Here is a 16,829-nt window from a genome sequence, read left to right as displayed (position 1 = left end):
CTTCTCCCTCTCCCACTCCCCCTGCTGTGTTCCCTCTCTTGCTGTGTCTCTCTCTGTGAAATAAATAAATAAAATCTTTAAAAAAGAGAAAATCTAAAATAAATACATGGATAATTATTAGAATTAATAAGTGACTTTAGTAAGTTTGCTGGGCATAAGATCAGAGTGTGAAAAGGAATTGTATTTCTGTAAAGTAGACACAGGAGCTAGAGAATGAATCTTTGTAAAGACATATATAGGATGTGCAAGACAGCTACATAGAAAACTAAAGGAAATTATAAGAAACGAAAGAATAAATAAAAGGTGAGATATATCATGTTTATATATCAGAAGACTCATTATTATAATGTATTAATTCTTCTATAAAACTGATGGGTACTTCCAATGCAATCGCAAAAAAACATGCATGAAGGGGTGTGTGCATATATGTTACAGATATGTAGCTTGACAAACTGATTCTAAATTTCTATAAAATGCAAAGGACCAAGAATATCCAAAATCGTTTGAAAGCAGAGGAACAAATAAGAGAATGGCTTCATTGGGTATCAAGGCTTATTATAAAGTATGGTAATTAAGACACTGTGTTATTAGTGTATGAATACAAAGATAATCCCATGGCTTCTCAAGCAGCAGACCAACATGTATGTAGATACCTGATTTTTGTTTGTTTGTTTGTTTTTAATTTATTTGACAGACAGAGATCACAAGTAGGCAGAGAGAGAGAGAGGAGGAAGCAAGCTCCCCGCTGAGCAGAGAGCCCGATGTGGGCCTCGATCCCAGGACCCTGGGATCATGATCTGAGCTGAAGGCAGAGGCTTTAACCCACTGAGCCACCCAGGCGCTCCCCCTTTGCTGGTTTTTAATTGGGGTATTTCTATTTTTATTATTGAGTTGTCAAAGTTCTTGCTATAGCAGCGACATCAGGGAAGATGGAATAGGAAGAGTCAGGAATCCCTCTCCCCACCTACATAACAACTGTACAGAATCATCTGATGTAACTATTTTGGAGCTCTTACATCTATCAGCTTTTTACTTTCTAGGGGAGGGCTTGGATGGTGAACCCCAATTACTTTTGGGTGATTTTATCTCTTAGCATGGTAATGGCTACCCATCCCCCTGTCCCCTCCACCCAATAGCAGGGAGCCATGCCCATGTTCCTATAATGCTTTGTTGGAGCCCTGGTGGGCAATAGGACATTGTTCTCCAAATATCAGGGACCCGTGTCCTGACTGTGGATTGCTGCTTGTGACCACAGGTGTGCAGACACAGAGCTGGCTCTCAGGACCGAGTCCCCACCAGCTGAAGCAACGTCTAGGGAATCTAAAGCCACAGTGCCTGTTTCTTTAGCTGTTTTTATTTGTTTGGTTTTTGGTTTTGCTTTCCTTTTTCCCTTTTGGGAACCAGATAATTCAGGATTTGGACATTCAAAAGCAAACACATGTGCAGGGGAATTTGGAAACGTCACTGTACATTTCCAGGAAAAGAGTCTCAGAAAAGACCTGAGAAGACCTTAAGTTTACACCTCAGACTGATCCTCAACACAAAAATACCCTACAATAACTGTTTTATGAAAAAAGGGGTGCCAGGATGGCTCAGTCAGTTGAGCATTCAACTCTTAATTTTGGCCAGGGTCATGATCTCAAGGTTGTGAGATCAAGCCCTGTGTCAGTTTCTATAATGAGTAAGGGGCCTGCTTGGGATTCTCTCTTTCCCTTTGTTCTCCACACCATCCCCCAACTCACTCTCTAAAAAAAAAAAAAAAAAAAAAAAAGACTTGATAAAAAAAGAAAACTCTGGGGAAGGGAAATAAGCTGATTTCTGGAGCTACCACATTGTAAAATTCAGATCCTCAGTTTTCAGTGAAAACCGCCAGAAATCACAACATATACAAAAATCAGGAAAGTCTAGCCCACTCAAAAACAGAAACCTCACCTAAGGAAGAGATGGTGGATTTGCGAGAAAAACTTGGAAACAACTGTCTTGAGAATCATAGGAGAAGGGAGGGAAAAATCAAACAAGACAAAACCAGAGAGGGAGACAAATCATGAGAGATTCTTAATCTCAGGAAACAAACTGAGGGTTCCTGGAGGGGAGGTGGCTGGGGTGGCTGGATGAGGGACATTGTGGAGTGTATGTGTTATGTGAGAAAAAATAAAAATAAAATAAAATAAAATACCTATCTTTTTAGGGTGTTGAAAATGTTCTCATATTAGTTTGTGGGGATGGTTGCACAGCTCTGTGAACACACTGAAACCACCAAATTGTACAATTTACAGGGGTGGGTTTTATTGTATGTGAAATATATCTCAATAAACTTGTAAAAGACAAAGAGAAAAAAAGAAACAACTGTCTTAAAAATATTCAAAGAGCTAAAGGCTTACATAGAGTCAAGAAAATGATATATGAACAAAATGGAAATATCAGTGAAGAGATGGAAGCATGAAAATAAATAAAAAGGAATTTTAGATCTGAAAAGTATAATAATTAAAAAGAAGAATTCACGAGAGGGATTCAAGAGTAAATTTGAGCGGGCAGAAGAAAAAATGAGCAAACTTGAAGATAAGACAAAGGAAATTATTGAGTCTAAAACACAGAATGGAAAAGATTAAAGAAATGTGAGAAAACCTAAGGGACCAACATATGCACTGTGGGGGTCTCAGAAGGACAAGTAAGAGAGGAAGGGACGAAGAGATTAATTGAAGAAATCATGACTGACAGCTTCTCAACTTTGATGACAGACATGAATGGAGCCACTCAAAAGACTCACTACGACACATAATAAAATTATCAAATCACAAAGACAAAGAGAATCTTGAAAGCAACAAGAAAGGAGCAAGTCATCTCCGACAGGGGATTCCCAGTAAGATTATCAGCAAATTTATCAGAAACCTTGAAGGCCAGAAGACAACGGGTTGAAATATTTAAATGCTGAAGGAAAACAAAACACAAAAAGACAAACAAAAAACAAGCAACTGTCAAGCAAGAATCCTGTATTTGGGAGAAGTGTCCTCCAAAAATAGAGAAATTAAGGTATTCCTTGATAAACCAAAACTAAGAAAGTTCATTACCATGAGGCCAGCTCTACAAGAAATGGTGAAAGGACTTCTTCAGGCTGAAATGAAAGGACTCTAGGCAATAACTTGACAGTCTCGAAGAAATAAAGATTTCCAGTAAGAGTAAAGACATGGGCAATTGTAAAAGCTAGTATTATTGGAATTTTTGTTTGTAATCCCACTTTTAATTCTCTATGATTTGAAAGACTAGGGGCACCTGGGTGGCTCAGTCCATTAAGCATCTTCCTTTGGCTCAGGTCATGATCCCGGGGTCCTGGGATTAAGCCCCACAACAGGCTCCCTGCTCAGCGGGGAGTCTGCTTCTCCTTCTGCCCCTCCCCCTGCTTGTGTTCTCTTTCTATCAAATCAATAAATAAAACCTTTTTAAAACGACTAACGAATAAAAAAGTTATTAGCCTATGTTACTGGACACACAATGCATAAAGACAGCAATAAATTAAAGAGGTGGTAATGACGCTGGACAGAAGCAGAGTCAGATAGACCAGAAGTCAAGGTGATATAAATTTGAATATATTAGAGTTATATTAGAGTTATATCCTATAACTCTGGGATATAATCCTAAACAACTCTATTTGCTTTGGGTAATATTGCCTTTACCATTCTAACAGGTGTGAGGCAATATCATTGTGGTTTTGATTTGCATCCCCCTGATGATTAATAATGTTGAGTATCTTTTTTTTCTAAAGATGTTATTTATTCATTTGAGAGAGAGAGAGCGCGTGCAAGTGGGACTGGTGGGGAGGAGCAGAGGACGAAGGAGAAGCAGACTCCCCACTGAGGAGGGAGCCCAACTCTGGGCTCTATCCCAGGACCCCAGGATCATGACTTGAGCCAAAAGCAGACACCCAACTGACTGAGCTACCCAGGTGCCCATTAATGTACCCATTAGTCATCCATATGTCTGCTTTACAGACAGTGTCTAGTTAATTTTTATAGGATTATTTGTGGGTTATTTTTGCTACTAAACTGTATGAGTTCTTTATATATTTTGGATATTAGTCCTTTATAAGATATATGTTTTCCAAATATCTTCTCCCATTCAATAGGCTGCCTTTTCACTTTGTTGATGGTTCCTTTGCTGTGAGGAAGCTTTTAGCTTGATGAAGTCCCACTTGTTTATTTTCACTTCTATTGATTTTGCTTTTGGTGTAAAATTCAAGATTCAAAACTGATTCAAAGAATCATCACCAAGATCCATGTGAAAGAGGTACCTTTTCTTCCAGGAGTTTTCTGGTTTCAGGTCTTATGTTCAAGTTTAATCCATTTTGAGTTTTAACTCTTTTGTATGTTGTGAAACCGTAGTCCAGTGTCGTTCTTCTGCATTGTGGCTGTCCAATTTCCCCAACAGCGTTTGTTGAAGAGACTGTCTCTTCCCCGTTGTGTATTATTGGCTCTTTGTTGTAAATTGATTGACCATATTGGTGTGGGTTTACTTCTGGGCTCTCTATCCTGTTTTGTCGATCTATGCGTCTGTTTTTATGCTAATACTATACTCTTTTAATTACTATAGCTTTTTTCTATACTTAAAGGAAAGGGATAAATTTTATTTATTTATTTTTCAGCATGATAAGTGAACTCTTTAATCCCCACCCCCTATTCTCCCTCATGCTCCACCTACCTCCCCTCTGGAAACCATCAGTTTGTTCTCTATATTTAAAAGAGTCTGTTTCTGGGCGCCTGGGTGGCTCAGTCAGTTAAGTGTCTGCCTTCTGGTTAGGTCATGATCCCAGGGTCCTGGGACCAAGCCCTGCACTGGGCTCCCTGCTCAGCAGGAAGCCTGCTTCTCCCTCTCCTACTCCCCCTGCTTGTGTTCCCTCTCTCACTGTGTGTCTCTGTCAAATAAAAAATAAAATCTTAAAAAAAAGGAAACAGACTTTTTTTTTAATTTTTAAAGATTTTACTTATTTGTTTGACAGAGAACATAAGCAAGGGGAGTGGCAGAAAGAGGGAGAGGGAGAAGCAGACTCCCTACTGAGCAGGGACCCTGATATAGGACTCAATTCCAGGCCCCCAGGATGATGACCTGAGCTGAAGGCAGACACTTAACTGACTGAGCCACCCAGGCGCCCCCAAAGAGTCTGTTTCTTGCTTTCTCTCTCACTCTTTTTTTCTTTAGTTTGTTGTTCTGTTTCTTAAATTCCACGTATGAGTGAGGTCATATAGTATTTGTCTTTCTCTGATTTATTTCACATATGCTCTAAAGCAAAAAGGTTGAGAAGTAATTCTGATTATTTTGCTTAGCATTATACTCTCTAGCTCTATGCATGGTGTTGCAAATGGCAAGATTGCATTCTTTTTTGTGGCTGAATAATATTCCATTGTTTATACACACATCTTCTTTATCCATCATCTATCAATGGGCATTTCGGCTATTTCCACAGTTTGGGTATTATAAATAATGCTGCAATAAATATAGGGGGGATGTATCCCTTTGAATTAGTATTTTTGTATTTTTTGGGTAAATACCCAGTAGTGCGATTTCTGGATTGTAGGGTAGATCCATTTTTAACTTTTAAAAAATATTTTATTTGGGGCACCTGGGTGGCTCAGTGGATTAAGCCTCTGCCTTCAGCTCTGGTCATGGTCTTGGCGTCCTGGAATCGAAGCCCTGAATCAGGCTCCCTGCTGAGCTCCCCACCCCCTGCTGTTCTGCCTACTTGCAATCTCTCTCTCTCTGTCAAATAAATATATAAAATCTTAAGAAAAAAGATTTTATTTGACACAGAAAGAGAGAGCACAAGCTATGGGGCAGGGCAGAGAGGGAGAGGGGGAGAGAGAAGCAGACTCCCTCCTAAGCAGGGACACCCCCCCTCACCCCTGCCAACACAGGGCTCGATCCCAGGACCCTGAGATCATGACCTGACAGTTAACTAACTAACCCACTTAGGTGCCCATATTTTTAGCTTTTTGAGGAGCCTTCATACTGTTTTCCAGAGTGGATGCATCAGTTTGCACTCCCACCAACAGCACAGGAGGGCTCCCCTTTCTCCGCATCCTCTCCAACGCTTGTTTTGTTGTTGATTTTAGCCCTCTGACAGGTGTGAGGTGATACCTCATTGCAGTTTTGATTTGCATTTCCCTGGTGCTGAGTGATGTTGAGCATCTTCTCGTGTATCTGTTGGACATCTGTATGTTTTCTTTGGAGAAATGTCTATTCGTGTCTTCTGCCCATTTTAAAATTTTTAAAAATTTATTTATTTGAGAGAGAGAGAGCAGGAGCGGGGGGGGGGGGCAGAGGGAGAGGGAGAAGCAGACTCCCTGCCCAGCAGGGGGCTTCTCTTTTTTTTTTTTTTTTTTTTTTTTTTTTTTTTTTTTTTTTTTTTTTTTTTTTTTTTTTTTTTTTTTTGACTGAGGCACCTCCATGTGTGGCTCAATCCCAAGACCCTGAGATCATGACCTGAGCTGAAGGCAGACACTTAAGTGACTGAGCCACCTCCATGCCCCTCTTCTGCCTATTTTTGATTGGATTATTTGTTTGTTGGATGTTGAGTTTATCAGTTCTTTAGACGTTTTGGATACTAATTCTTTATTGGATACGTCATACGCAACTATCTTCTCCCAGTCATTAAGTTGCCTTTTAGTTCTGTTGATTGCTTTTTGCACTGTGCAGAAACTTTTTATTTTGATGTGGTCCCAATAGTTTATTTTTGCTTTTATTTCCCTTACCTCGGGAGACATATCTAGCCGACATCAGATAAATTACTGCCTGTGCTCTCTTCAAGGATTTTTATTATTTCAAGCCTCACATTTAGGTATTCATTTAAAAAAGGATTTATTTATTTATTAGAGAGAGAGAGAGACAGAGAGAGAAGAGTTGGGGGGGCAAAGGGGCAGGAGGAGAGAATCCACAAGCAGACTCCATGCCTAGTGTGGAGACCGATACTGGCATGATCACAGGACCCTGAGATCACGACCTGAGCTGAACCCAGAGTCTGACACTTAATTGAGTCACTCAGGCGCCCCACATTTAGGTTTCTAATGCATTTTGAGTTAATTTGTGTGTAATAGTGAAATTGTTCCAGTTACATTCTTTAAAAAAATTTTTAAATTTATTTATTTGAGAAAGAGAGAGAGTGAACACTCACTTGCAAGTGGGGATAGGGGCAGAGGGAGAGAAATCCTTAAGCAGATTTCCGGCTGAGCACGAAGCCCAGCACTGGGCTCAATCCCAGAACCCCAAGATCATGACTCAAGCCAAAATCAAGAGTGATTCCTCAGTCAACTGAGCTACCCAGGCACCCCACATATTTTTGCATGGAGCTGTCCAGTTTTCCCAACATCATTTGTTGAAAATACTGTCTTTTCTTTTTTTTTTTTAAAGATTTTATTTATTTATTTATTTTAAAAAATATTTTATTTATTTACTTGACAGAGAGAGAGAGATCACAAGTAGGCAGAGAGGCAGTCAGAGAGAGGGGGAAGCAGGCTTCCTGCTGAGCTGAGAGCCCGATGCGGGGCTCGATCCCAGCACCCTGAGACCATGCCCCAAGCCGAAGGCAGAGTCAACCCACTGAGCCACCCAGGAGCCCCAAAACTGTCTTTTTCTCATTGTATATTCATTTCTTCTCTGTCGAAGGTTAATTGACCATAGGTTTTCTATTTTATCCCATTGATCTATGTGGCTATTTTCATGCCAGTACCATACTGTTTTAATTATTACCACTTCGTAATACAAATAACTTGAGGTCTGGAATTGTGATACTTCCAATTTTCTTTTTCTTTCTCAAGATTGCTCTGGCTAAAAAAAAAAAAAAAAAAAAAAAAAAGATTGCTCTGGCTATTCAAGGTGTTTGTGGTTCTGCACAAATTTTAGGATTGTTTGTTCTAGTTCTGTGAAAAATGTTGTTGGTATTTTGACAGGGAGTGCATTAAATCTGTAGATTGCTTTGGGTACTATAGATATTTTAACAGTATTTTCTTCCAACCCATGAAGATGGAATGTCTTTCCATTTCCTTTAAAAAAAAAAAAAGATTTTATTTATTTGATAGACAGCGAGAGGGAACACAAGCAGGGGGAGTGGGAGAGGGAGAAGCAGGTTTCCTGCTGAGCAGGGGGCCCAATGCGGGGCTCGATCCCAGGACCCTGGGATTATGACCTGAGCCGAAGGCAGACACTTAACAACTGAGCCACCCAGGCGCCCTGTCTTTCCATTTCTTAGCATCATCTTGAATTTCTTTCTTCAGTGTTTCACGGTTTTCAGAGTACAAGACTTTCACCTCTTTGGTTAGGTTTATTCCTAGATATTTTATTCCTTTCAGAGCAATTATTAGGATCGCTTTCCTTCATTATTAGGATTGTTTCCTTAATTGCACTTTCTGCTGCTGTTCCATTATTAGTGTATAGGGATGTAACAGATTTTTGTACATTGACTTTGTATCCTGCAAATTTACTAAATTAATTTGTCAGTTCTAATGTTTTTTTGGTGTAGTCTTCAGGGTTTTCTATATATAATATCATGTCCCTTGCAATAGTGAGAGTGTTACTTCTTCCTTAACAATTTGGATGCCTTTTATTTCTTTACGTTGTCTAATTGCTGTGGCTAGGACCTGCAGTACGTTGTTGAATAAAAGTGGTGAGACTAGGCATCATTGTCTTGTTCCAGACCTTAGAGGAAAAGGTCTAAGTATCATATCATCACTGATGTATAATTGATGTATGATATCATACACTGAATATGATATTATCTGTGGGTTTTTCATATAAGGCCTTTATTATATTGAGGTATGTTTCTTCTAGACCTATTTTGCAGAGGGTTTCTATCATGAAGTTTGTTTTGTTTTGTTTTGTTTTTAGAGAGAGAGAGTACACATGTGCAAGCAGCAAGGAGGGGAGCGAGGGACAGAGGGAGAGGACGAGATGAATCTTAAACAGGCTCCATGCTTGGTGCAGAGCTGATGCAGGGCTCCATCTCCTGACCCCGAATCAGACGCTTGATCGACTGAGCCACCCAGGTGTCTAACTTTGGATTTTTCTTTTCTTTTTTAAAGATTTTATTTGTTTCTTTGACATAGAGAGAGAGAGAGAGATCACAAGTAGGCAGAAAGGCAGGTGGGGGGGGGTGGGGAGCAGGCTCCCTGTTGAGCAGAGAACCCAATGCGGGGCTCGATCCCAGGACCCTGAGATCATGACCTGAACCAAAGGCAGAGGCTTAACCCTCTGAGCCACCCAGGTGCCCCTGGATTTTTCTTTATGTGTAGGTGATCCATGACTTGGTTTTTGAACACTTCTTAGGTCTGACCTCCAGGCCTTTGAGTTCCAAGTCTGCCATGCCTCAGACTGGGTAGGGCTCAATCACCTCACTTTCAATCTGTAGGTATCTTTCTGTTTGAAATGAGTCTCTTGTAGGCAGCATACAGATTACTATTATTATTATTATTTTAAGATTTTATTTATTTATTTGACAGACAGAGATCACAAGTAGGCAGAGAGGCAGGCAGAGAGAGAGGAGGAAGCAGGCCCCCACTGAGCAGAGAGCCCTATTCGGGGTCGATCCCAGGACCCTGAGATCATGACCTGAGCCGAATGCAGAGGCTTTAACCCACTGAGCCACCCAGGCGCCCCAGATAATTATTTTTTGAACTCACTTTGTCATCCTATGTCTTTTAATTGGAACATTTAGTCCATTTACATTCAAAGTAATTATTGATCGATACATATATTTATTGCCTTTTTGTTACTTGTTTCGTGGCTATTCTTGCAGTTTTTTTCTTTCTTCCCTTGCCCTCTTCTCTCACAGTGAGTTGACTTCTTAGTGATATACTTTGATTCCTTTCTCTTCATTCTTTACACCAGTTTTCAATTTGTGGTTACCATTAGGTTTGTCTATAACACCTTCCGTGTATAGCAGTCTAAGTTGATGGTTAAGCTTGAATCCATTCTTTACTCCTACTCTGCTCCCCACCATGTTTTACATATATGCTGTTATATTTTATATCTTTCTATTTTATGAATCTCTTGACTAATTTTTACAGAAATACTGATTTTTACTGCTTTTGTGTTTTTTACTTTTCATACTCTCATTTATGGTCATTCCTCTCCACCCAGAGTCCCCTTTAAAATTTTTGGTAGGGCTGGTTTGGCGATGATGAAGCTCCTTTAGTTTTTATTTGTCTAAGAAACTATCTCTTCCTTCTATTCTGAATGATAGCCTTTCCAGGAAGAGTATTCTTGGCTATAGATTTTTCCCTTTCAGCTCTTTGAATATATCACACCACTTTCTTCTGGCCTGCAAAGTTTCTACTGAGAAACCCTCTGATAGCCTTATGGTGTTTCCCTTGTATGTAACTGTCTTCCTCCCCTACCCCGTCCCCCATCCCCCACCCCTGCTGCTTTAAAATATCACTACTTTTTGCCATTTTAATCATTATGTATCTTGGCATGGACTTCCTTGTGTTGGATTTGGGGTGGGGGCAGAATCTCTGCTTTCTTCCCCAGATTAGGGGGGTTTTCAGCTATTATTTCTTCAAATACATTTTTGCCCCCTTCTCTCTCTCTTCTTCTGAGATCCCTATAATACAAATACTGTGCTTGATGGAGTCACTGAGTTCCCTAAGACTATTCTCAATATGTGTAATTTTCTTTCCTTTCCTTTGCTCAGCTTGGTTACTTTCCATTAATCGGTCTTATAGGTTGTTAATTCATTCATCTACTTCATCTAGCCTGCTCTTTATTCCAACAAATATATTTTTAATCTCCTTTATTGTGTTATTATCTCTGATTGGTTCTTTTTAAAAATCTGTGTTAAGGATCTCATGGATGTCCTCCACTATTTTCTTAAGTCCAGTATCTTTATGATCATTACTTTAAATTCTCTATCAAGGGGTACCTGAGTGGCTCAGTCAGTTGTGTCTGACTTTTGGTTTCAGCTTAGGTCATATTCTCAGGGTCATGAGATCAAACCCCATGTCAGTCTCCACACTCAGCTCAGAGTCTGCTTGGAATTCTCTTTCTCTCTCCCTCTGCCCTCCTCCTCATTCATACTTTCTGTCTAAAAACAAATAAAATGTTAAAAAGATAAATTCTCTATCAAGTATATTACTTATATCCATTTCATTTAGGTCTCTTGCTGTGGTTTGGTCTTGTACTTTCATTTAGAACGTATTTCTCTGTCTCCTCATTTTGTCTAATTCTGTGTGTCTGTTTCGGTGTTAGGAAAATCAGCTACTTCCCTTGCTCTTAAAACCTTTTATTTTAGAGAGAGAGTGTGTGCCTGCGAGTGGGGGTAGGGCAGAGGGAGGGAGAGAAGCAGACTACCTGCTGAGTGGTAAGCCTGATGTGGGGCTCAACCCCAGGACCCTAAGATCATGATCTGATTTGAAATCAAGAATCCATCGCTTAACAGACTGAGCCATCCAGGTGCCCCAAATTCTCTGGCTATCAACATAATAGCCTTATGAAGAAAAGGTCCTATAGTGCCTTGTATTACAGTGTCCCCTGTTCCCCAGGGCCTAGCTCTTCAAGGAATGTCTTCCATGTGAATTGTGGATGCTCTGCTCTTCAATCTTGGCCTCTTTTTCCTTCAGTCCAATTGTCTGCAAAGGCTCTCTGCCTATTGTGGACAGTGTCTGGTCCCTAGCAGGAGGGGGTGTGTTTTAGCAAGGTACATAGTGGTCTGCTTGCAAAATGAATCCACTCTTGCGAACTCCATAGCTGAAGACTGCAAAATGCACAGGTCAGATGTGGTGTTGACAGTGTTTGTGCCAGTCTTCCGGGAGAGGGGACCCACAGTTCTGGGACTAAGGGGAGTGTGACTGGGAAGGGTGGACCAAGTTCGGTAATGTGCGTTGATGCAGCACTGGTTCCTGCAAGTGGTTTCTGCTTATGCTCGGGGGTGGGGGAGGGAAGTGGCACCTGCCCGCTCCTTGTGTCTGAAGGGGTCTCCCATGCTCCCTGCCTCTCAGGGACACACTCTGTGTCAAGCAAATCACTATCCCTTCTGTCTGCCCCTTTCAAACTGCTGTCTACACTATCTGCAAAGGCGGTTGTTATGCTGTTTCTCTAAGGGACTCCACTTCCTAACACCCTCTGCGCTCTCCCAGAGCCAAGTCAGCCAATTTTTAAAATTTCAGGGTTTAGGTCCTATTGGTTATAAGAACTCACAAAATTCCGTCCCTCGGGGCACCTGGGTGGCTCAGTGGGTTAAGCCTCTGCCTTCAGCTCAGGTCATAATCCCAAAGTCTCTGCTCCACTTGTGATCTCGCTCTGTCAAATAGCAAAAATCTTTAAAAAAAAAAAAATTCCGTCCCTCTCACTTTCAAAGGCAAATGTTATGAGGATTCATCCTTCCCATTCCTGGGTTCTCTCGTGGGGAAGCCCATTTTTTGCCTTTCTCTGCCATCAGCTCCCTCCCCGCCACAGATAGCTACGGCTTATTTGCTCCCAGCCTATCTTTGCTATTCCCACCTTCCTCGATGTGTCCTCTCCTCTGCTTTAGTTGTGGAGTTTGTTCTGCCGGTCTTCAGGTCATTTTCTGGGTTATTTATGCTGATGTGAGTGTTACAACTCTATCTGTGGAAAGAGGCAAACTTAGGGCCACCCTACTCCGCCATCTCATTACTGTAGCTTTGTAATATAGTTTGAAATCAGGGAGTGTGGTGGGTCCGGCTTTGCTCTTTCTCAAGATTGCTTTGGCTATTTGAGGTCTTTTGTGGTTCCATACAAATTTTAAGATTGTACTGTGAAAAATGGCACTGAAATTTTGATAGAGATCGCATCAGTCTGTATATTTCTTTGGGTGGTATGGACATTATAATAATATTAATTCTACCACTCTGTAAGCACAGGGTATCTTTCCATTTATTTGTATCTTCTTAATTTCTTTTGTAAATATCTTACAGTTTTTAATATACAGTTCTTTGGGGCGCCTGGGTTTCTCAGTCTCTTCAGCATTTGCCTTTGGCTCAGGTCATGATCTCAGGGTCCTGGGATCTGGCCCCATGTCAGCCTCCCTGCTCAGTAGGAGTCTGCTTCTTCTTCTCCCTCTGTGGTTGCTCTCTCTCAAGTAAATAAACGAAACATTTTAAAAAATAATATACAGCTTTTTCATTTCTTTGGTTAAACTTGTTCCTAGGTAGTTTCTTCTTCTTCTCCCCCTTTTTTTTTTTTTTTAAGACTTTATTTATTTGGGGGAGAGAGAGAGAGCACAAGCAGGGGGAGGGGCGGAGTGAGAGGGTAAAGCAAACTCCCCACTGAGAGGCATGGGGCTCGCTCCCAGGACCCTAGGATCATGACTTGAGCCAAAGGCAGAAACTTAACCGACTGAACCACCCAGGAGCCCCTGTACTTTATTCTTTTCAATACAACTATAATTGGGGTTGTTTACTTAATTCCTTTGATAGCTTATTATTAGTATATAGAATTGCAACTAATTTTTGTGTATTTATTTTGTATCCTGCATCTTTACTGAATTTATTTTTTCTGATAGTTTTTTGATGAAGTTTTTAGGGTTTTCCATATATGATGTCAGTCATCCACAAATAGTGACAGTTTTACTTCTTCCTTTATAATATAGATGCCTTTTCTTACCTAATTCCTGTAGCTAGGATTTCCAATCAAAGTGGCAAGAGGGGGGTATCCTCTTGTCCTGATCTTTAGGAAAAACTTTCAGCTTTTCATTGAATGTGATGTTAGTTGTGGGCTTATCATATATGGCCTTTATTATGTTGAGAAATATTCCCTCTGTACTTGCTTTATTGAGAGTTTTTATAATAAATGGATATTGCATTTTGTCAAATGTTTTTCCTGAATTAATTAATTATATGATTATTTCCTCTTTTAAGGTGGAGTATCACATTGATTTGTGGATGTTGAACCCGGGATCCTTGCATCTCTGGAAAAAATCCCACTTGATCATGGTGTATGATCCTTTTAATGTATTTTTCAATTCAGTTTGCTAATACTTTGTTGAGAATTTTTTCATTTATGTTCATTAGAGATATTGACCTCTAATTTTCTTTTCTTGTGGCATCCTTGGCAGGCTTTATTATCAGGGTAATGCTGGCCTCATAAAATAAGTTTGGAAGAGTTCTTCCCTCTTCTAGTTTTTGAAAGAGTTTGAGAATGCTTGAGATTGATTCTTTGAGTGTTTGGTAGAATTCACCAGTGAGGCCATCTGGTCCTAGACTTGTTTGGTTGGAGGTTTTTGATTACTGATTCAATCTCCTTACTGTATTCAGTCTGTTCAAATTTTCTGTTTCATCATGGCTCAGTCTTGGTAGGTTGTATGTTTCTATAAATATATCCATTTCTTCTATGTTGTCCAATTTATTGGCATATAATTGTCTGCAATAGTCTCTTATGATCCTTTGCATTTCTGTGGTATCAGTTCTAACATCTTTCATTTCTATTTATTTTTTGAGTCCTTTTTCTCTTGGTGAGTCTACCTAAAGGTTTCTCAGTTTAGTTTATCTTTTCAGTGAGCCAGCTCTTAGTTTCATTGAACTTCTCCCTTGTCTTTTTAGTCTCTATTTATTTCTACTCTGCTATATCTTTCCTTCTATTCAACTTTGGGCTTCATTTCTTCTTCTAGTTTCTTGAGGTGGAGAGTTAGGTTGTTTGATACATTTCTTGTTTCTTGAGGTAGGTATTTAAGCAGAGTAGACTTCTGTCCTACAATTGCTTTTGCTTCATCCCATAAATTCTGGTATGTTATATTTTTGTTTTTGTTTGTCTCAAGGTACTTTTGGTTCCTTTGGATTTCCTCATTGACCTATTGGTTGTTCAGTAGCTGTTCTTTAGTCTCCACATATTTGTGAACTTTCCAGTTTTCTTCAAATAATTTCTGGTTTCATACCATTGTGTTTGGAAAAAGTGCTTGACATTTCAAGAGTTTTAAAATTTATTGACTTGTTTTGTGGCCTAACATACGGTCTATACCATATAATGTTCCATGTGCACTGGTAAAGGACGCATACTCTGTTGCTTTTAGATGGAATACTCAGTACATATCTAAGTCCCATTTTCCTTAACATGTCATTTTTGGCTCATACTGATTTTCTGCCTGGATGATCTATCCATTGATAAAAGTGGGGCAATAAAGTCCTCTACTATTGTATTGCTATTTCTTCCTTTAGCTCTTTTAATATTCATTTTATATTATTTTGGTGTTCCTCTTTGGGTGCATAAATATTTTCAATGTTGTATCTTCTTGTTTAATTGATCCCTTCATCATTATGTAGCACTGTTTTTTGTTTAGTCTTTGTTTTAAACTGTTTAGTTACTCCAGTTTTCTCCTTGTTTCCATTTGTATGGGATATCTTTTTTGTTTTCATTGACTCTTCTCCATTATTTTTCTATTCTCTATTTCGTTTTTCCTTCCTTCTGCTGGCTTTGGGTTTAGTTTGTTCTTTTTTCTAGTTCCTTAAGTTGTAAAGTGAGGGTGTTGAAATTTTTGTTTTGTAATGTAAGCAGGTATAGCTTAGCATAGCTTTTGCTGTGCCCCGTAAGTTTTACTTTTTATTTTCACTCATCTCTAAATATTTTTTTAAAAAGATTTTATTTATTTGACAGAGAGAGAGATCACAAGTAGGAGAGAGGCAGGCAGAGAGAAGGGGGGCACAGGCTTCCTGCTGAGAAGAGAACCTGATGTGAGGCTTGATCCCGGGACCCTGAGATCATGACCTGAGCTGAAGGCAGAGGCTTAACCTGCTGAGCCACCCTGGTGCCTCTCTAAATATTTTCTAATTTCCTTTGTGATTTCTTCTTTGATCTATTGATTGTTTAAGAGCATTTCCACTTTTCTCTCCCCTAGTTTTATTTCTTTTGATTTCTAACTTCATCCCATTGTGGTCAGAGAAGATGCTTTGCATAGTATCTTTTAAAATATATTGAGGCTTATTTTTTACCCTAACATATAGCCTATCCTAGAAAATGTCCCATGTGCACAGGAGAAGAATGTGAGTTGTTGGGTGAAATGGTCTGTAAACATCCTTAGATCTAGTTATTCAAGTCCTCTATTTCATTACTTTGGCTGGTTATTATTTTTTTTTTAAGATTTTATTTATTTGAGAGACAGACACAGAGAGAGCGTGAGTGAGGAGAAGGTCAGAGGGAGAAGCAGACTCCCCATGGAGGGGAGCCCGATGTAGGACTCGATCCCGGGACTCCAGGATCATGACCTGAGCTGAAGGCAGTCGTCCAACCAACTGAGCCACCCAGGCACCTCTCTGCTGGTTATTCTATTATTGAGTGGGGAATTAAAGTCTCCCACCACTATTGTAGAACTATTTCTGCTTTCAATTCTGTCAGTTTTTCCTTCATTTTCCTGGTGTGTTATTAGTTGTGTCTATGTTCACAATTCTATTTTTTTTTAACTGTATTGAAATTTTTACTAATGTCTTTTTTCTTATATACCTTCATTGATTTAAAGTTTATTTTGTTTCATATTAGTATAGTCACCTCTGATCTCTACTGGTTACTATTTGCATGGAATATATTTTTTTGCCACCCTTATTTATTTGACAGAGAGAGCTCACAAGTAGGCAGAGAGGCAGGCAGAGAGAGAGGAGGAAGCAGGCTCACTGCCGAGCAGAGAACCCGATGCGGGGCTCGATCCCAGGACCCTGGGATCATAACCTGAGCTGAAGGCAGAGGCTTTAACCCACTGAGCCACCCAGGTGCCCCTAAGATTAGTCTTTTACATTAGTGTGCTTGGAATGTAAAATTAGTCTTTTTAGATAGCATGTAGTTGCCATCATGTGTTATTTTGCCAATCCCTACATTTTGATCGGAGTTTAATCCATTTATGTTTACGTATG

Source organism: Mustela putorius, unplaced genomic scaffold, assembly GCF_011764305.1.
Source record: "Mustela putorius furo isolate JIRA1106 unplaced genomic scaffold, ASM1176430v1.1 tig00000129_pilon_pilon_pilon, whole genome shotgun sequence".
NCBI classification, from domain to species: domain Eukaryota; kingdom Metazoa; phylum Chordata; class Mammalia; order Carnivora; family Mustelidae; genus Mustela; species Mustela putorius.
Note: the sequence above shows the minus strand (reverse complement) of the source record.